This window comes from Meriones unguiculatus, chromosome 19, assembly GCF_030254825.1.
Source record: "Meriones unguiculatus strain TT.TT164.6M chromosome 19, Bangor_MerUng_6.1, whole genome shotgun sequence".
NCBI classification, from domain to species: Eukaryota; Metazoa; Chordata; class Mammalia; order Rodentia; family Muridae; genus Meriones; species Meriones unguiculatus.
The window spans coordinates 33,385,552-33,407,210 of NC_083366.1; the positions used below are offsets into that span (position 1 = coordinate 33,385,552).

At 42.9% G+C, this 21,659-nt stretch overlaps 1 long non-coding RNA gene across 1 annotated transcript; it reads right to left on the reverse strand.

Moving 5' to 3' along the window:
- Positions 1 to 732: 732 nt before the first annotated feature.
- Positions 733 to 19,818, reverse strand: LOC132649188 (uncharacterized). The gene is made up of 4 exons (XR_009587630.1): positions 19,742 to 19,818; positions 19,016 to 19,106; positions 2,893 to 3,006; positions 733 to 1,914 (listed from the first exon to the last, which is right to left on the reverse strand). It is a non-coding gene; the product is annotated as an uncharacterized LOC132649188 (long non-coding RNA).
- Positions 19,819 to 21,659: the final 1,841 nt, after the last annotated feature.

A 21,659-nucleotide genomic window follows, 5' to 3' on the forward strand; every position in this document is an offset into this window, starting at 1 on the left:
GGGCCCAGCCCATTGTGTATGGTGGCATGCCTTGGCTAGTGGTCCTGGGTTCTATAATAAAGCAGGCTGAACAAGCCTAACGGAGCAAGCTAGTAAGCAGCACTCCTTCATGCCCTCTGCACCAGCTCCTGCCTCCAGATTTCTGCCCTGTTTGAGTTCCTGTCCTTATTGTCTTCAAGATGAACAGTGATATAAAAGTGTAAGCAAATAGACCCTTTCTTCCCCAATGTGCTTTGGCCATGGTGTTTTGTAATAGCAATAGTGACCCTAGCTAAGACAGGAACTAGCTCATATGGGGGAGAAAGGGATGGAGAAAGAGAGAAGGAGAGTGAGAGGAAGGGAAAGAAAGAGAAGGAGAGGGAGGGAGAGAGAGTGAGTGAGAGAGAGAGAGAGAGAGAGAGAGAGAGAGATCATTCTTGTGGGAGACCAAATATTGTTCATTAGTAACATCATCCGCCAGAAAAGTCTATTGCTAGACCCAATATCCTTAGTCTCTCTGTAAAAGGAGAAAAAAAATACAAGTTTAAACTTACATTTATACTGAGCAGGTAACCTCAACTTAACTATGGGCAGTGTAAAATTTATATAAAATTATAAAGCAGAGGAAAGACAAGGACTAACTTATACATTAACTAATGAGATTTTTTTATTGCTCTGTTTGTGTGTGATTTGGGACTTAAGTTTTATAATGAAGACAGGTGTTTAAGTTATTTTTATATTGCCATGAAAAAAAAAAACATTACCAATAATGTTGTGACTAGATCACGAGACCCCAAAAGACCACCAGAAATTGAGTACTTTGCAAAATACATGAGGGTTTATTCAATACAAGCTTGAGCCCAGGTCGCAGCAACCTCCCTGTTGAAGAGGAAGAGTGCAGCCCTGAACTATAGGGGAACAGGGGTTTTAAAGGGAAAAACTGCAAGTGTGTGTGTTGGGGGGGTCTTCAAGCCTTGGCATTACACAATTGGGTAAGGGAAATTGATTTTTGAAATGATTGGTTTACTTTAGGTGTCAAGACCATAAACAGTTCTGGCCTGGCCATGTGGGTGGGTTGCCAGGAGACATTATCTCTTTAAGTGGTTCTGGCCAGGCCATCTGGGCCAGTTTCCTAGCAACTGTATCTCTAGTGAGCATGGAAAGAATGCAGTAAGGCTGGTTCTTTCTCTCAGGTGGCTGGACATGTCTCCACCCTGGCTGGCCTTCCTTCAGGCTTATGCTTTAAACTTTAATTCCATAAACCCCCCCTCAAAAAAAACTCTGAATTTTTAATTCTTTGGTCTTTCACTTTTCCCGTCCCATGATCATTTGAAAACCCAGTCTTGGGTCTTCCAGATATGACCCCTGGTATCCTCCAGATTTACCTTTCCACAACAGGATCTGAGTCCCATTAGCTGTATCGCTCTCAAGCATTACTTCATGAAAGCCATCAAGCAATTTAAAATATAATGCCCAAAGGTAAAAATCAAAATGAGTAGGGGTCCCTTCAGGGTGGATATAAGGGTAGTAAGCCAAGGAGAACTATGATACCAGGATTTAAACCATCCTGTGGAATCCTCTCTTGCCAGTGTCTCTCCATGCTATTTTTGTCCAGTTGCTACTCCAGCTAAGCAGGTTCCCCAAGATAATAGCTAATGCCAGGGAGCCCCTTTTGAGTTAGCATTTCAGCCTATTAGGTGAGATTATGAGCAGAGATCTCTTCTTCTGAAACTTATTCAGTTATGAAAATAGGACCATTGGCCTCAGGGGCTAGGAAGGCTGAAATGCCAGTCAAAAGCTAGGCAATGGGGCACTATCTAATCAGTGATCCACTTGAAGAGCCATGGATCCATTACATCGGCGGGACTGGTTTACTTCAGGTTCCAGCAAGTCCAGATTTCAGCTTGCAGTCCATAGCTGATCCCCAAGTAGATTCTGTCAACCAGGTGAAAATCTGCTGATATAAATTCAGACTAGAAACAGAAGTTAAGAATTGTTTAGTAAATGGGAAAAGTGAAAAATCCCAAGACCGAGGAAAAAAACCCATTTGGGGTCTGTTTGGGCTATGCCAGATCCATGTCTCATGACTTTTTGGTTTCCTGAAACTCATATGAATTTTAGTTTACAAAAGGAAGTATATTAGTGACACGATTGTATTGAGATCCATACTTTAGAAAAAGCAGATAACAAGTGTCTGCAAGACAGCAGGAGTAGGCTCACGGCATTAAGATCTAGTAAAACCTATGGCTTTTAAGTCAGACATAAACATTAGACAAATGTTTTAGCATGATGAGAAGCATCTTTAAGTCTATCTCCAGAAGACAACCAAAAGGAAATTAAAATCTCAGGCTTATGACTGAATAATAAGCAGTCAGTGCTCCATCTGCTTGTCAAAACTCTACTGATCAATGTCAAAACTCTGAACTTCTGAAATCTTATAACAACATAAGCACAACAATAGCAGAGAGGAAGGAGAAATTGAAAATATCTCTCTTATTAACATCCCTTAAATTACTTTCTTATATCATTAAAATTTACATTCATTTACCTTAAAACACCTACTTAAACCTTCCAATCTTGGTTGCTTTTGCCAACTTTGAAACATTTTCCTATACCTTTGAACAATTTTTTATATCCATATAACTTAAACTTTCATATCCTCAGACCTTACATCTATTCAGTTATTCACCATAAGACACAGGCAATTAACATGAACCCCATGAGTAAGGCAAATCTGCTTGCCTTTCTAAAAAAAGATCTAGTATCTAGTAGTTCTTACTAGCTAATGAATTGACCAATGAACTAACAGTGGATCTCATTGTCTGCTCCTTAGTGGTAAAGCTACTATTAGCTTAGCTTAGCCATAAATGTGATCAGAGACCTGAGGATAAATTATAAGCTAAATATATGTACCAATCAAAATAACAGTGATGACTAGTCAGTCCACCACCTAGGCAGTTGTCCCTGGCTCCTGTAGTCTCACGGCATGATGAGTAGAGGTGGTCTTGCCAAGATAAGAAATTGTTTCTGTGGAAAAAAAAGAACATGAGAGTATGGCCTCACTTCACCTTCAACAATGTGAAAAATGACTCTCCAGGTGTCCACAGCTTTGTCCACAGTTTAGGCTGGGCCCTAGTAGTGGTGGGCCTTTTGGGGGAGTCTCTCCCAGCGGTTAGCATACCAGAATCCAGAGTTGCATTGTGCCCAAATCTTCTCAGAAACCTTGGGGAGCTACTGTCAGTATTTGGGGACTCTCTGCCATAGTAAGCTTACACATGTTAAAATGCCATATTCCACAGATCTCTGACAAGCTTGAGGGCCAGCACATGAGTTACTCTTTGTCTGCTCTTAACTATAGCCTGTAAAACAGAATGCTATAATCTCTAATTGTGGCATATTCCTTATATTAATGTTTTAGAACTATATCTATTTCAAGTAGATCTACATAGGCAAACTTTGTAGTTACCCATCCTAGGCTTAATCTTAAAAACATAAGCAAAACACTAGCTAAAGCTAAGTCTTGTAACCAATTGCAGTCATTAGCATAACTTTAAATGTATTTCTGAAGTAAAATCAAAGCAAAACTTTCAATCAGCTACAGTTCATAGAGGGACTAGCAAATCTTGCTGATCCTACCACATTGTTTTAAGACTGAAAAGCAATAAGCTTAAAGGACAAAGGTTTTAGTTAGCACTAAACAGGGAACTGAATACAGCTGGCAGCTCCCAACAAGGATAATGGTGAAACCATGGGTCCACCTTCTTTATCCCTGAACCAACAGGGCAGCTAGCCACATGTTGTTACAGGCTGTGGCCGGCAATCCAAAACATAGCCATTAGGTGTTGCTGCTTCCCACAGTATAGCAAGTACTGTGGAACATTTATGATGTCCCATAACCAAAAGTTCTAACACTGTAATCAAACAAGTTTTAGAACCAAATGCATAACAGAACATCATAGAACAATTTTAAAACTATTCTGGCCATACCAAACCTATCAGCCAGAAAGAAAAAGCATCAATCCATCCAGTCAGGAACTGGCGGTCAGGCATATATTGGATAACTTGAATACAAGCCTTTATAACCCTGGGCTAACATAGAGTTTCAGTCCTCTTCCCCCTTCAAAGAGCATAAGAAAACATTTTGCATTAAAGAGTCACCAGCCTTTTAAATGAAGAAAAACATATTTTACAGTTCTTTCTCAAATCATATTTGCAGGTATATAAAACCAAAGCAAATACAGTTCATATGTCCTGTGGCTTTCTATACATACCCTGACCTTCCCTAACATTCTATATATCTTCAGGTTAGGCTTTTCTTAGCTCCGTTTTTCTGGTTTAACCAGACATTTTTTACTTTAGACAAGCAATTTCTTTTCTTTATTATCCCAGTCTCTTACTTTCTCTCTTGCTTTTCAGACAACATAAAAACTTCCACCAAAATCCTTCTCATCATTTTTTACTAAGTCATTCCTTGGGTTTTTACCATCCTGACATGATACACTGTAAAAATTGCAGTTTTCTTAATTGGCACTAACAGTATGGCTAAAATTCATAAAATAAATACCAAGGTCTTTTGTCCTTCCCCAAAGGGTTGAGAAACTGTTCCAAGTTCTTTGCTAGACTTCTCAAGTTGATTATTTTAAAATGCCTGATAAACTTTACAATGTTTCATAGCCTTAAACACATTTTTAGAAGAAATCCATTTTTGTAATATCAAAATAAAGTACCCTTTTTAGGAATGAAGTTACAAAGCATGACCATAATTTTAAAAGTCAAAACCAAATTTTACCAGTGCAAACAATCCAATCTCTAAAATCAATACCAATTTAAAATGAGACTTGTCTTCTTAGTCTAAAAAGAAATAGGATGATAAACAAACTTCATTGCAACTAAGAGGTTCTGTAATTTTTCTTTTCCTTTCCTTTCCCCCACATCACATGGCAATTTCAAGATGGCGGAGTCACATCACATGCCATGGCAAGCCATATGGTTGCTATTTGAAAACATCTGTTCTTCTATAGATCTTATGAACACATAAGCACACATATATGTTCTAAACAAGAGTTTGAATTTAACCTTTAAACATATCCAATAACTGTTAATCTATAACCAAGACATACAGAGCACATTAACCATTTAAGATCAGTCAGAAACATGTAATGGTTATGCATACATTTAAACAGACAAACAAAACTTTTCTCACTTGATCCAGCTGTAATTTCAAGCACTTTAGTTTCATCAGCCTGGGCAAGCTTGCACAGCCCGCCCTGCCCTTGGGAGTTCTCCATCTGTCTTGCCCCAAGGCATGCTCCCACCAGTGACCAGAGGTGACCCAGCTTATAGCTCTGGGAGCATGAAGCAGGCGAAGTCACCATGGTGCACAACTGTTTGGTCACCTGCCTACTGAGACCATCATAAACAAACAAATAAACAAACCCAAAAAAAGAACAACACAAGAAAACAATGTACTGGTACAATGTGCCCAGAAAGAAAGCAAGAAGGCAAAAAAACAAAGGGATAGTAGTCCATCCCTCATTGGGCTCTCTGCACTGTTCTATAGCGGTGCCCTGCCCAATTATACCAATTATACCACAGCCTGAAATGGCAGCTTGTCTTCCAGCAGGCCAGTTGATCAGAGGTCACAGTTCCCTCAGCCCACTGACACCATGATGAAAGTGTACTCAGCAGCCACCTTTAGATGGCCAGGAGCACTTCTAGACAATTTCATTCCTGGCCCCGGCCTCACATCCCCCCACCTGCTGTGGAGAGTATACTGATACCGATGCCAGAGCGCTTCCAGCCCTTGCTCTTCCCAATACGGTGGGAATCGGGGAGGAAGAGTTGGGAGGAATGGGGAGGGACTAGAGGAAGTCTGACCCACAATCATATAGTCCAATACAAACAAAGATTCACAAACATAAGGAGAAAAATCGAAAGACAAGTACAAACTAGTGCCCATGTAGCCATTTCACAACTTAAGCTCAGACTCACAGACCTTCAGGTTTCCGCTCTGGTTTCCCTGCCATGGAAGCCCAGAGAAGCATAGAGAGGAGAGTAAATGATGGGATTCCACATGCACCAAAACTCTCCAAAACTCACCAAAACTCGGGTGGTCACTCCGTCAACCACCCCAGAAATAAGGTGGGTGGCCTCTCTGTCAACCACTCCAACCTTGTCCACCAAAAACAGGCGGCAGGCGGGGGGCACTCTGCCAACCACCCCAGAGCCAGGGACGTCTCCCAGTCCCCAAAAGCTGTGATCCCCGAGAGTGTCCATTCCTAGCTACATCTTCCTGTATAAACCAACACCTCAAGGCTTTTCAGGACAAATTTTCAGAACAGAAAGCAAATGCAAACACGGATACTGCGTAGAAACACTGAGACATAAAAACACTCACTTGTTGATGCTGGACTCTCTGGACCGAGGTTCTGGGGTCCTGGGAAATCTTGGAATCTCAGTGGAACCTCCAAAAAATGTTGTGCCTAGATCGTGAGATCCCACAAGACCACCAGAAGTCAAGTCCATTGCAAAACACATGAGGGATTACTTAAAACAAGCTCGAGCCCAGATCACAGCAACCTCCCTGTTGAAGAGAAAGAGTGCAGCCCTGAGCTATAGGGGAACAGGTTTTTAAAGGGCAAAACCATAAGCAGGGGGTCTCCAAGCCTTGGCGTTATACCATTGGGTAAGGGAAATTGACTTTTGAAATGACTGGTTTACTTTAGGTGTCAAGACCATAAACAGTTCTGGCCTGGCCATGTGGGTGGGTTGCCAGGAGACGTTATCTCTTTAAGTGGTTCTGGCCAGGCCATCTGGGCCAGTTTCCTAGCAACTGTATCTCTAGTGAGCATAGAAAGAATGCAGTAAGGCTGGTTCTTTCTCTCAGGTGGCTGGACATGTCTCCACCTGGCTGGCCTTCCTTCAGGCTTGTACTTTAAACTTTAATTCAATAACCCCCCCTCCAAAAAAAAGAACTAATTTTTAATTCCTTTGGTCTTTCACAAGGCAACCTGTATAAGGAAAGATTTGTTTGAGGCCTGCAATTCCAGAGTGGTAAGAGTCCATCATCATCATCATTATAGTAGGGAGCATGGCAACAGGCAGGCAGGCATGGTGCTAAAACAGCTGAGAGTTCTTGTCCCAATCCACAATAGCAGGCAGAGAAAACACTGGGAATGATATTGGCAACATCAAAGCCCACTTCTGGTGACACACCTTTCCCAAAAGTCCACACCTCTTAATCCTTCCCAAACTGGTCCACCAACTGGGTACTAAGTATTAAACTGCCTGAGACTTACTGGGGATACTTCATTCAAATCACCACATTCCACTTCCTGGCTGCTATGGTCTTCTGGCCATATCATAATGCAAAATGCATTCAAACCAACTTTAGAAGTTTCCATAGTCTTTCACAGCTTCAAAACTGTTCAAAAGTTCAGTCTCTTCTGAGACTCATAGTAATCTCTTATTTTAACAGTAACCCTTTGTAAATTCAAACTGTAAATCACATATGTTAACATTTAAAAATGATGCCACAGGCACACAACAGATCTTCTATGAAAGAGTTTAGTCAGGGGAAGGGAAGCAGAAGAGACTTACGGCCTGAGTGAACCATGAAGGCAGAGACGGAGAGAGACAGAGGGACAGAGATGAGGGTAGGGGGTGCCCTGACAGAGAAAGGGGGAGAGCAGAGAAGAGAACAAAGGAGGAAGAGAGAGCAAGAGAAGAAGGGTGGGAATGGCAGACCTGAAGTACCTGGCTGGCCCAGATGATGTCACAGGATGCAGGTACTGACATAGGACATTGTCAAGACCCTAAAAGTCCATAAGGGTAGGCCAGTTAAATTGCCTGTGCAACATAATAGCATACTTCCCACAAAAAAAATGACACAGAATATATATTACCTTTCCAAAAAGGAAGGAATCAGGGCATAGTGAAGAAATACTGGACCAAAACAAGACCACGCCCAGAAGGACAGATTCCAAATCCTATAGCATCATGTCCAGGGTCAAAGGGTTTAGATGGTTCTGTCCTTTAAGCTTTGCTGTTTGTAACATACAAACAGCATCTCTCTCCTGAGCCAATTCCACTCCCAATGTGCAGCTCTGCTTGGCCATCTCATGCCTCTGGCGCCTTTAACATCTTTATGTCTCCAACATAATCCAGGATCCACTTTCACAGCTTCAGGCAATGGTTTCTTTCTCTCAGGGCCTTCAGGAAAGGTCTGCCTTGTCACAGATTATCAGGCCTTAAAGGCTCTCCTTGACCGTGGAGGAAGATTCTCCAACTACTTTACTCAACTATCCTTCCTGACTCTAGAGCCAGACCCACTAGGCTGACCCTCCCAAATATGGCTGCTTAACTGAGATGTAGCCTAGCTGCCTTGGATTACATTTGTAGCAACTTTTTCCTTCTTTATTTTTTTTAGGAAAAGAAAATTTATTAGGAACTGAGAAATTAGCTGGGTGGAGTCTTGCCCTAAGAGCAGCCTCCCTTTATTCCAATGCTGATGAGGCTTCACTCAGATCTCCTTATCTCTTTCAGCCTGACCTCCAACAATAAATTATCTGGTGCTTTCCCCCCATCTCTCTCAAAACATTTTGTATTTTTCTTTGCCCCACTTGCTCTTTTTCATTGCAGACATGCATACGAGTGATCACTAATAACCACACAAGAGAGTTATTATTAGGCTATGTTGATATCCCCCAACAACTAAATTAATTCTTCCCTTTTCAATTTAGGTGCAGGCAAATTCTTAGGAAAAAGGCAAAAGTCACAGGAATTCTTCACCAAAATAGCACAATAGTTTCTTTAGGCCAATTGCTAAGGTTGTTCCCCTCTGAAATGTGGGCCTTCACTTCTTCATAGTTCTCAGCAAGACTGTCTTCCAAGTTCCTACTGGGATGTCCACTTCAACTCTGCTTTCAGCTTTCAGCTACCTTCCCACTCCAAAGTCTCAAGGTCTTCCACATTCTCCCCAAAATAACATGTCAGTTTCTACACAGCTGTGAATATGATTTCTTCATATCCATGTGTACAAAAATAGCAGGAACTAACTTAGGATGATGGGGGATTGTGTTTTTACTATCTAAGGAAATTTTTATAAATAACACAAATATAATAGTTAAAATATGAATTAAACAGATTTTAATGGGCTTTTAACTAATCACTGTTTTATAATTTGTATGCTCAAAATAATTCTTACAATATATTAATGACTTAAACTTATACCAACCAGTAGATATTTACTAAACAATTTAGATCATTTCCAAGTAAGAAAATGTTGGAGTTTTTATTATTATTCATAAATTTAAACTTTCACTCTTTTTACTTCTTCCATTTACAGAGAGACTCTTAATATTTGGGTCTAGTTATAGCTTATATTGAAATTTATAGCAAGTATGGAGACCTTGTGATACAAGATGCTTACAGACTTTGTTGTCCCTCGCAGAGTGCTGTATGTAACAAAATGGCATGACATGACTGCTCGTGTGCCAACGTTCTATGCAAGATGAGGTCATTAATGATGGGAATGAATTATATTCAATATGTATATATTCAAAGGAAACCACTAAGGATTGATGATGTTCTGCCCAGTTCATGAACCCCAAAAGACCAGGAATAACTAGACTCCACTGTAAATACATGAGGTTCTTTTTATTACAAATTACAAGCTGCAGCTTGGGCTCACACCACCCACTGCCAAAGTGGTGGGAGCCGAGCACCCCATGCTCAGGTTAGTTGGGTGATTTAAAGATTCTGGTCCCTCCCAGCATGCCCAAGGCAGGGGCGACTTCTGCCTGGCAAGCATCTATTGGTCAAAATGCTACATTTTGAATTGATTGGCTATAGAAAGGTCCCCAGACCATGAATGACCTGGTGTCCCTCCCTAGGGGGATGGGCCAGTTTCCTAGCAATTGTATCTCTAGTGGGGGTGGGGGGAAGAATGCAATAAGGTGGTCCTTCCCCTCAGGGCATTACTGGACTTCCCCACCCACCCAGTTCAGGCCTTAATTAATAATAGCTGCTAATTTTTAATCTTTTGGTCTCTCAATAACTGCTCGTGTGCCAAGTTTCTATGCAAGATGAGGTCACTAATGATGGGAATGAATTATATTCAGTATGTATATATCCAAAGAAAACCACTAAGGATTGATGATAATGACATTACATGAAAAGTTTGCAACTCCTGGGTATTTACCAAAGTACTCTAAGTCAGCACACCTCAGAGATACCTGTGGGTCTCCACCTACTACAGCACGATTTATAAAATAGCCAATATATAGCATCAACCCAGATGCTTTCCAACAGAGGAATGGATTTTAAAACGTGGTACATATACATATAGTGGAGTTTCATTAAGCTACAAAACAAAATAAATTCTATCATTAGCAGGAAAATGGACAGATATAGGAAGTGAGTAAAATTCTAAGTGAATGTCTATTGTTGGCCGTGACACAACTATGTCAAGGACCTCAATGCCTCAGACCCATGGGAAATTGGCAAAGCCTTCCCTAGTTGAGGCCCTACTTCTTGCCTGAGTGCAAATCTTGACAGTGTGTACAGAAAATGTCCACCATAGCTTTTTCTCCTGGAGTTTTCATACTCTGAAGAGCCCTCTCCTACAAAAACTATTCCTTACTGTGATTAGCTAACCTTGCCTCTTTATTCAACTGTGTGCAATAACCCTGCCTCCTTTTTTATCTGTATGTAATAATCCTGCTTTCTTGTTCAGGTATGTTGCAATAAGTCACCTCTCTGTTCAACCTTCCAAAATAAACATGCTGAGCTTTTGGGATACTGTGGTGTCTACATCAGAGAGCCCAGACCACAAGATCACACAGCTTCTCTCAGTGACCATGTGTTTGTCTTTCCTTCATTGCCTCATAGCCTTCTCTGGGCCAATCCTTGGATTGTGCAAGATGTGACAGACAAGCAAAATAAGTCAGACTCAAAGGCAAATACCATGTGTTTTTCAAATATGTGGAATCCAATTTAAATATATGGACACACCATATGTATACACATGAGATTAAAGCAGGAGGAGGACCTACCTATTTGAACGGAAGAAGGGAAACAATGAGAGAGAAAGGGGGAGCAAAAGGAGGGCTGAAAGAGGAGGCTGGGTTGAGCAAAGAATGATATATATGCATGAAATGTCATTGTTTTTTTTTTGTATGCTAACTAAAAACATAAAAAGCCAGAGCACATACAAAAGGGAAGCATGCAAGCAATGTTGGGTGCATTTTACTAAGGAGAGAGCTTTGTTCTAAAGTGATGAGTGGTATTTCCAGAATGATAAGGAAAGACATATAGAAGAAACATTGAGTGGATGTGGAAACCTAAAGCTTTCCAAAAGCAATTATATTTTGTGTAGTCCAAGCTGTCCATTTACTTTTAAGGTTCTTCTTATTTTTCTTCTTTCTTTTGTTCTTTCTTTCTTGTCATGATTTTCAAAAAAATTTAATTATTTATTTATTTCAATTTATTCACTTTGTATCCCCACTGCAGCCCCCTGCCTTGTCCCCTCCCAGTCTCACCCACCTTCCCTTTCCTCCCCCCAAGCCCTTTCCCTAGTCCCCTGATAGGGGAGGACCTTCTCCCCTTCCATCTGACCCTAGCCCATAAGGTCCCCTCAGGGCTGGCTGTATTATCTTCCTCTGTGGCCTGGCAAGGCTACACCCCCCTGAGGGAGGTGATCAAAGAGCCTGTCACTGAGTTCATGTCAGAGACAACCCCTGTACCCTTTACTAGGGAACCTACTTGGAAACTGAGTGGCTTCCTCTGAGCAGGCAGTCCAGGTCCTCTCTATGAATGGTTCTTGGTTGTAGTATCAGTCTCTGTAGGGTCCCCTGGGCCCAGGTTTTTAGCTCTGTTGTTTTCCCTGTGGGGCTTCTGTTCCCTCCAGGTCCCTCTAGCTCCCTTTTCTTCCACAAGGTTTCTGGCACTCTGCCCAAAGTTTGGCTATGAGTCCTACCATCTCCCTCAATAACCCTGGTGGGTAGAGTTTTTTGGAGGTCCTCTATGGAAAGCCCCCGTCCTGTTCCTCGTCTTCTCCTACTTCGGATGTCTATCCTGTTTGCCCTTCCGAATGAAGATCAAGCATCCTCCCTAGGGTCTTTCTTGCTGTTTAGCTTCTTTAAGACTATAGACTTCAGTATATCTATCCTATATTATATGGTTAATATCCATTTAAAAGTAAGTATATACCATATGTGTTTTTCTGCTTCTGGGATATCTCACTCAGGATCATCTTTTCTAGTCTGACCATTCTGTGAGTTGCTCTAATCTATAGCTGGGCTCTAAGACTGATAAAGCTGGGCTTTATCTATTGATGTTTAATTTCTATAAAATTTCTGAAAAGAAGGAAAAATCTGATAATTTAAAGGGCATTATTTGTAACAGTCTATTGGAAAAAGGTAAATTTTTCTACCCTCATTACTTGTTAATGCAAGGAGATAAAATTCTCACACTTAAGAAGATTATAACCATGAGCAGTAGTAACCAAACAGAACTTAGAGACGATTCTTTGCATTGCACTATGTGTACCAGACAATAGTTTCCCAGATGGGTTCATTTTCTAGGGTTGCGTAGAAAATCTAGGGTTGCAAATATGAGTATAAGATGATATGTTACAGTTTCTGTGTAACAGGATGTGGCAAGTCATGATTTAGCAGGGTTCTCTGATCTCACAAGTCAAACGTAATGTGTAACCACCTCGCAGCAATTCATTCTGGTACTTTATATTGATTGCAGTCTTGTTAATACTAATAGAATTTAGTTCTTTGTAGTTATAGCACTGAGTTCCTTAGCAACTCTTCTATATTGATATTTTTTTTTATTTATTACAATTTATTCACTTCATATCCTAGTTGTAGCTCCCTCCCTTGTCCTCTCTGCAGCAGCTTTGTTTGTAATAGCCAGAATCTAGAAACATCCCAGATGTCCCTCATTGAGGAATGGATACAGAAATTGTGGTACATTTACACAATGGATTACTACTCAGCAATTAAAAACAAGAAATCATGAATTTTGCAGGCAAATGGTGGGAACTTATAAAAGATCATCCTGAGTAAGATATCCCATAAGCAGAAAGACACACATGGTACATACTCGCTTATAAGTGGATATTAGACATATAATATAGGATAAACATACTAAAATCTATACACCTAAAGAAGTTAAGTAAGGAGGACCCTGGCTAAGATGATCAATCCTCATTCAGAAAGGCAAAGGGGATGGGCATTGGAAGAGAGAGAAAACAGGAAACAGGACAGGAGCCTACCACAGAGGGCCTCTGAAAGACTACCCAGCAGGGTATTAAAGCAGATGCTGAGGCTCATAGCCAAACTTTGGGCAGAGTGCAGGGAATCTTGTGAAAGAAGGGGGAGACAAAAAAAACCTGGAGGGGACTGGAGCTCCACAAGGAAAGCAACAGAACCAAAAAAAAAAAAATCTGGGCACAGGGTTTTTTTTTTGAGACTGATACTCCAGCCAAGGACCATGCATAGAGATAACCTAGAACCCTTGCACAGATGTAGCCCATAGACTCAGTCTCCAAGAGGGTTCCCTAGTAAGGGGAGCAGGGACTGTCTCTGACATGAACTCAGTGGCTGGCTCTTTGATCACCTCCCCCTGAGGTGCAGGGGGTAGGGGTATGGGGGGGGGGGAGCCTTAGCAGGCCACAGAGGAAGACAAAGCAGCCAGTCCTGGTGAGACCTGATAGGCTAGGGTCAGATGGAAGGGGAGGAGGACCTCCCCTATCAGTGGACTTGGGGAGGGGCATGGGAGGGGATGAGAGAAGAGGGAGGAAGGGTGGGATTAATGATTTTTAATACCTTTGGTCCTGGGATGCAAAGTAAAAGTGTCATTCCTGGTCCTGTGTCCTCTGTTCTCCACTCCCATGCCTTAGGAAGCTTTTCTGGGTTATTGGTCTGCTTATAATAAAGTATTGTAAAAGTGTTTTTATCGTCCGAGTAGTCTATCTGGAAAACACTGCTGCAGTTTGCTTTTTATTCTGTGATTAAGCCACCACTACTAAAAACAATTTGTGAAGGAAGAGACCTGCTTTAGTTTCGAGATTACAGTCCATCTCCCAGGGAAGTAAGGGCATGAAATCAAGGCAGGAACCTGGAGGCAGAAATAGAAGCAAGACCATGAACTCACATGGTTTGCCCAGCCTGCTTTCTTATACAAGCCAGGACCACCTGCCCAGGGATGGCACCATCCAGAGTGGAAGGGGCCCTCCCACATCAATAATTAACCAAGAAAACATCCCACAAACTTGCTTACTGGCCAATCTGATAGAGTTTTCTATTTGAGGGTCCATCTTCCAAGATGACCTTAGTTTGTGTTAAGTTATTAAAATACTAACCATCACAAGCTCAGATTTTTTCTCTTTATAATAATTCTGTTTGTCATGTTGACTTAATTATATACCTAAGAAAACTGAGTCGTCTCATTTTATAAGACAGATTAGTTTCTATTTTTTTTAAACAAATATGTTACATCCTAAACTTACTTTTAAAATATTTTTGTCACTTAAGTTAAATAGATAACTATGTATTATCTGACAGCGACCTACAAATCTAGGTAATTAAAATTTAAACTTTTAAATATTTTTGGCATTTTGCTGTTATAGAATATGAATAAATATATTGTGTATATTTTGAATATTGATACATTGAGATCTTCTTTCCCCATAATAAACATTTATCAAAATATTGATTTCAGACTAACTTTAATATTTCTTAAAAACAAACACACAAAAAACCTTGAGAAGCTTTCAAATTCTGTGAGACAGAAGTGTTAAAATGTAATTACAAAGGTTAAATGCTGTGGTGATTTGAATGGGTATGTGAGACAGAAGTGTTAAAATGTTACTACAAAGGTTAAACACTGTGGTGATTTGAATGGGCATGGCCCCCCTAGACTCATGGGTTTGAGTGCATAGCCACAGGAAGTGGCACTATTAGAAGGTGTGGTCTTTTTGGAATAGATTTGGTCTTGTTGGAGGAGGTGTGTCATGGTGGAACGGGCTTTGAAGTCATATATTTGCTCAAGCTATGAGCAGTGCGGGACACCGTCTCCTTTTTTTGCCTGAGGATCAAGATGCAGAACTCTGAGCTCCTTCTCCAGCATCTGCCTGGACACTGCCTTGCTTCCTGCCATGAAGATAATGGACTCAAGTTTTGAACTGAAAGCCAACCTCAGTAAAGGCTTTCTTTTATGAGGGTTGCTGTGGTCATAATGTCTGTTTCTTCACAGCAATAAAACTCCGACTAAGACAAAGGGCATAGGAAACATTGCCCGATAGGAAGAGATGCACAGCCTTCCTTCAATCACATGTGTGCAGGTAAAATGTTAGGTGCCTATGTTTCCAGAATTATATTAAATTTCCCAAAGTTTGCCAATACCCTCACTATTCGTGGTATGTCTTGGAATAATGCTACACTTAGTCCAGTTAATGTTTAAGAAGTTATAAGTACCAGGAACAACCAAATTTTCCTATAAATTGTGCTGTGTGTGTTTCTGTTTCTCTGTAAGTGTGTTCATGCATGTGGAGGACAAAAAAAAAAAAAAAAAACAAAACTGATGTTGGGTGTCTTCTTCCTTGCTTGCTTTCCATCTTCTTTTTGAAGCAGGGTCTCTCATTGAACCTGGTGCTTTTCAACTCAAAGAAACAGACTGGTGAAGGGGCTTCAAGGGTCTGATTGCCTTCCCTCCCGTGGTTGGTCACAGGCAACAGTTCCCATGCCTCACCTCATGTCCTCGGGCCCTTACCATCCGAGCCATCTCCCAGCCCTGATTTGCGCTGAGTTAGGAGGGACTCTCACCAGATTTTCTGCCTTGTGAACTTTCTCCATCTACATGTAGTGGAAATGTATGTAGATCTAGCTAGCCTGATGCACTTCCAAAGGCCTCTGCAATTAAGTTACCTACAATCCAGAATGCTTTGTCTTCAATAAAAATCTCATCTCAGGGACTCACGGCAATGATTCTGGCAGGAGCTTTGATGCACAGACCTCTAAGGGCACAGCTTCAGCCACGTTGACACGGTGCCCCTAGTCTGAGTGAAGACTCCCCAAACTCAAGAGAAATGAGTAAGTTCACAATGTTCAAAGCAATGATTCATTATGTGAAGTCACGTTAACTGATGAAGTATGGCTAAGTTGATGTGGCTTTGTTGGAAACTTCGATGGTTCTTTAACATGTTCTGGAAGGATTTGAGGACTCTCTTCCTCTCAGCTATAATGTATAATGATTTAGTAAACTAGGCTTTGTGAACAGAAATGAAATAGTTATCTTCTCGCTCTCCCAGAAATGGGAGTGCTTGTTGAGCAGCGCTTTACTCACTACAACTTAGCTATTTGTGCTGAAGAATCTCTTCCCTTGTGATGGAAACAATGGTTATGTAATTGAGGCTTTGACTAGAATGTTGCACTGGAGAATAATGCATATGAAATCAGACAGAATTTGATAGTTCTAAGGAACTGAGGTTGACTTTACGGGGACAATGCTTACAAAACTGATAGGTATTGAGCTCCAGGGTTCCCTGTCTGACCAGTGAGTCAGGAAGGCCAAGTCAGATAAAGAATGTTAGCATATGGAGCGGACATCTGAAGAACAGGGCATTTGCGTTAACTTGTGGATGCCATAAGAAATCCAGAGCCATGGTCTTGGCTTGGCTTCTAGACTTGAGTTGCATTTGAAAAGTCCTGCTTGAGATTTTGTCGACAGAGTCAAGCAAAACAAATTTGAAAAGGCCTGTGTGGTCACTCATTGCCCTTAGTGTTTTAATCTGGCAGCATCTGACTGCTTATTTCTTGAGAATAACAATTTTATTTTCATTAGTTCAATCAAAGAAGGAAATAACTACAGAGAAAACTGTGTGTTTAAAAAAAAAAAAAAAAAGACCCTCCTGGGAATGCTCAGAGCCCATCCCTTTCATTACCTTTCAGGTCTTACGGAAGTTAGCAAGGTGGATGAGGATCTTTTTCTAGCATTGGTCACTTTCTGCTAAACTTTAAATACACCCGGCAATAATCCTTTACCATTTCCTACTTGCCTCCCACCTTTCTGATTTCATCTCACCAAGAAGTAAAACCTCACTTCACAGATCACCCCCACATTTTCTTGTGTACATGAAAGTCCCCAAGTACCTAAATGAGCTCTCTAGGCCACATCCAAACAGCTTTGAAGTTTGTACAAAGAGCTTAGACCTGGTCAGCCTCCATGCCTGCAGTTACCACCCTGCAGGCCATTCAGGACGTGCTCACGGAAGCCCACACCTTCCGTTTTCTGTGATCCTGAATCCGGTGTCTATGATTGTTAAAGGCTTTAAAAGTGAGAACCGGGAAAGCCAAACAGACTGTCTCCCCTGTCCCTGCTTCACTTTCAGTCCAGTCAGACCTCTCAACTGGTGGTCCTCTGGACTCAAGAGACCACTGTCTGCTCCAGTCCTTCATCTGTCACTTTATTTTTCACTCTGATTTGTGCTCATCTTTTCCCATGCAGGCCTCTCATGTCTCAGGCTCCAACCTGTCTTTTCTATACATCATTCAGTCCAGAATATTGTCTGAAATTTGTTAAAAAGCTTGAAATCTAGGAAAAGCAGAGGTCTTTTGGGACCAAAAGAACCCAATGGTGAGTGCTAACACTGCTAACAAAAATGCCTCTCCGGAAAGGATCTATCCTAAGTAGGGTCAGCTGCTTTTACCCTCCTCTCACAGAGTCTCTAGGCCAGGAAGAAGTTGGTCTTTGGTATTGGGACATTATAAAAAAATAAAATTATGCTAACAAACCTCCTTCAGTTCTTGTCCACCAAATATTTGTCTTCAGCCGTTTAGTTGAAGATGTTAACCTTTACTTCCGGTTATTCAGTGAGTTCCTCATTCCTGAGCGCTCCTGTATGTGTGTGAACAAGCTGTCTTTTCTTCCGGGGATCTGTTCATTGTGAATCTGTGGCTTCCTGCTTTTCAAACCCGAGGGAAGCTGAAAAGTTTTGCTCCCAACATTGTTCACCTATCCGTAAAAGCCTAACAGCTTTCACGCAGAGCATGAGATGCAGCCGTGGACAAAAGCTACTAAGTGTGTGATGGCTATTTCTAAAATCGGTGGTAATGACAAATGTGCAGTGATGTTGAAGGATATGCAATGGAGATGGAGTCAAAAGAGCAGAGCCTTCAGAAAGAACGGAGTCCAGGTCAAACTCTGTAGGTGGCTACAGTTCAGTTCCTGGGCTCCGCAGGAGACAGACAGGGATGTGTTCAGATGATAAATGAACTCTCACTGAAGGCTTGTTGTGAGGACAGGATGAATGATCCATGCAGAGCACAAGTCTCAGATCCCACAGCCAGTACTTGGCTGTTAACGACTGTTATTGTGAACTTGCTCTATAACCCTGAGCAAGCTATCTGATCTTTCTGAGCCAACTGACTGTAGCAGGGCACATATGGATATCTGAAAATACAGCAGCAAAATCTAAGTAAGGTACTGTGTGTTTGTTATAGTTTCCATCAAAGGATAGGTTCTCTCTGATTGGTGCTTTAAGCTCCAACGCTGTAGATCATTAGGAGTTAATGAGTTGTGTGGGGGTTGGAGTATTCTCACAGAAACACTGGCACGTGGTTCCTTTAGGGTGGGGATGTTTGTGATGACCCGATGCTTTCCTATCAAGACCTCGTTCGTACTCCAGCCCTCAGTCCTCAACTCACTGTCCATTTCAGCCAGGTTCTTCTGGGCTGGTTTTACGACGGCCTACAGTTCCTAAGCTCTCCTAGGTCTTGAAGAGCCTAGGTCTTTCTCAGCCCTACTTCTACAGTTAGTTGCTGGGGAAGGATGTTGGCTGGGCTTATATAGTCATCTGTCCAGAATCACGCACTCAGCATATGCCAGAACAGAGATTCATCTTGCTTAGAAAATAAAGTCCTGGCCATAAGTGGTCACCAGAGGAGCATGAGGACAAAGCCACTCCCCTCTGCTGGCGAAGGCAAGTATGTCAGTTACCACGCCTGGAGAGGTACTCTCAACTCACCGCTTCAGCTGTGGGACCGCAATGTTCTTCTCATCTGCCCAACAAGATGTCCAAGACCGAATGGGTTCTAGAGGTGCATGTTGTTATCGCGCTAGGGAAGAGCGAAACGAATTAAACCCAGGGACGGGGTAGGAGCCCCTTCAAAAGGTGAAACAGGGAGAATGCCCGCCCACTAGAAAATGCACCTCGTAGGTGGAGGTAGGAAAGCGCTGTACTTGGCTGGAGCAGGGGCCTGTCCTGGAGTACGCGCAGCAGTGAAGGCTATGGCTTGGATAACCCTCCCCCGCCCCCATCCCCACAAAGGAACCTTGGCTTAGGGGCCCCAGAACTGAATTTCAGAGAGAAGTTATACTCTCTGGGACATATACTTTTGGAGAAATGGGAGAAAGTGGACAGGAGAAGGTTTTGATGCCAAGTTCAGAGTGGGCGACTTAGCCTCGTACTCAATGGTAACAGGGAATTTTAATCCAAGGACAGCTTCTCTTGGATGCTGTCTGAGGGAGAATTCTTCCGCTCCCCTTCCCCCTCCATCTCTCTCTTTCTCCCTCTCCCTCCCTTTCTCCCTCTCTCTCTCTCTCTCTCTCTCTCTCTCTCTCTTTCTTTCTTCCCCTGCTTCTATTTCCAGTGTTAGTGAGAGAAAGGAAAACGAAACACATCTCTGGAACTCGCTGCCATCACTCTCCATTCTCCCGGAAGGCCACTGCCTTCCCCAGCCCCCTACCCCACCTCCGTGCGGTCCCTCCAGCGACCCGTCGGGGAAGCCCCAGGTCCCGGGGCACAGAAAGCAGCTTACTGGCTGCCTAGCTGAACCCCTTCTCTGTGCTGCTTCCGCCACCGCGCGGCGACATGCGGCATCGTCGCCCGCAGATCCGGGCTTTACTCTGTGGAGGACCCCCAAGGGCGCAGCGCTCCTCGGTGTTAGCAGGCAGGAGCGGATCAGGAGCGCCTTGGTTCAGCTCTTCCAGCCTTGGAGGGGCGCCCCCCCCCCCTCCGAGCGGCTTTCCTGGATCTGAGCCAGTCTCTTAGCACGGAATACGAATAAAAAAGGATTCCCGGGAGGCAGGAGCTAGATCGGCTCCTGCGCTGTCTGCGGTGACAGCGGAGCTGGCGCTGACGGGGTGAATCGAGGCCCAGTTTGGCAATACTGCGCAGCAGCGTCCGCATTCCCGCAGAGTCAATTCAGCACTCCTAGTGCCATTTTTTTTTTCTCTCTCTCTCCTAAGACAGAGCTTTCTAAACCTCCTTCCTTCTGCACAAGCAGTACGGCTTCCCTTAGGCCCTTTGGGAGACGGGGCATGGGGCCTGCCCAGGGGGCTGTGGGTTTATGGGGGAACCAATTCCGCCTTTTGCAAACCTATTTCCCTAACTTTAGAGAGGGCGGTGTCTCTCCACAGAGACAGTGAAGATCTTCTGAGGCTTCTTTGCCCTGTATCTGCTTCTACTCTACAAGGCCTAGCAAGGCTCTCTTTCCGCGTGTTCACTTTATTCAAACTGATTGTTTTATCTGTGCGCTGGCAGCCTTTCAAACACGAATATAGGGGAAATCACGACAGCCTTAAGCATGTTATTTTATCGTGGACAAGAAGAGGGAGGGCAGGGATGGAGGTGACCACAAGCCCTGGAGGGATGCCGGAGGAGGAAACCAGGCTCTGAAAAGCAGGAGGGAAGAGAGGAAGAGTCGGTGTGGGTGTGATATGATTGGACAGCAACAGAGCAGGCTGGGGGTGTGGGTTGGGGCTGGGCACTGTGAAGGGGCAGCCTGGGCACTATGCGCAGGGGCGGGGGGGGGGCGGGGAAGTTAGGAAGGAAGGATTCTTCCTCAGGGGGCCTTGGATCACCATTCCTGTGAGGCAGAGAACAGCAGGAGCCTGGGAAAGGACAAAGTCTGGGTGAGGGAGAAGCTTCCAGGCAGCGTGTTAGGAGACGAGCCCATTGGGGAGGAAAGGAGATGGATGGGCACCTTGCAAGAGCACCAGGAGAAAAATCGACTTCCGACGATGACACCAGGTGCTCTGAGTCAAGTTCGTGTGAATGGGAATCCCAGAGTCAGACTTAGTCTCCTAGGACCTCGATTCAACTAAAAAAAAAAAAAAAAAAAAAAAAAAAAAAAAAAAAAAAAGGAGAATTTCATACAGGAGTACAACGTACTTGCATCATTTGTTTTCCTTCCTCTGCGCATTCCAGATTTGTGTGTTCCAAATCCCCTTGAATTAGTGACTCTTCTTTTACAGTGTGTGTGTGTGTGTGTGTGTGTGTGTGTGCGCCCGCGCGACTTACTGAATCCAGTAAGTACTGGTCTTTTGCTCATGTGTTTTCATCTGATCATTTAGAATTGGAGACTCCTTCCTGAACACCCCCCCCAACCAATGGGGTCTCCCTCTCTCAACGGCCACTGACTGCCTATAGCTCATCATCTAGGTGTGGGACCTTGTGAAATTTTCCTCCCTTCAGACTGACATGTTACCCGGCGTGGTCTTTGCACATTGTTTGAGAGCTCATGGGCACATCATCACTGTCCTGCCCAGAAGATGCTATTTGCATCAGTTGTCCTGATCCTCAGGATCTTACAGTCTTTCCAACTAATCTTTAGGGATGTTCCCTGAGTCTTAGGTATAGGGTTAGAGATGTCTCAGTTGGTACCGGG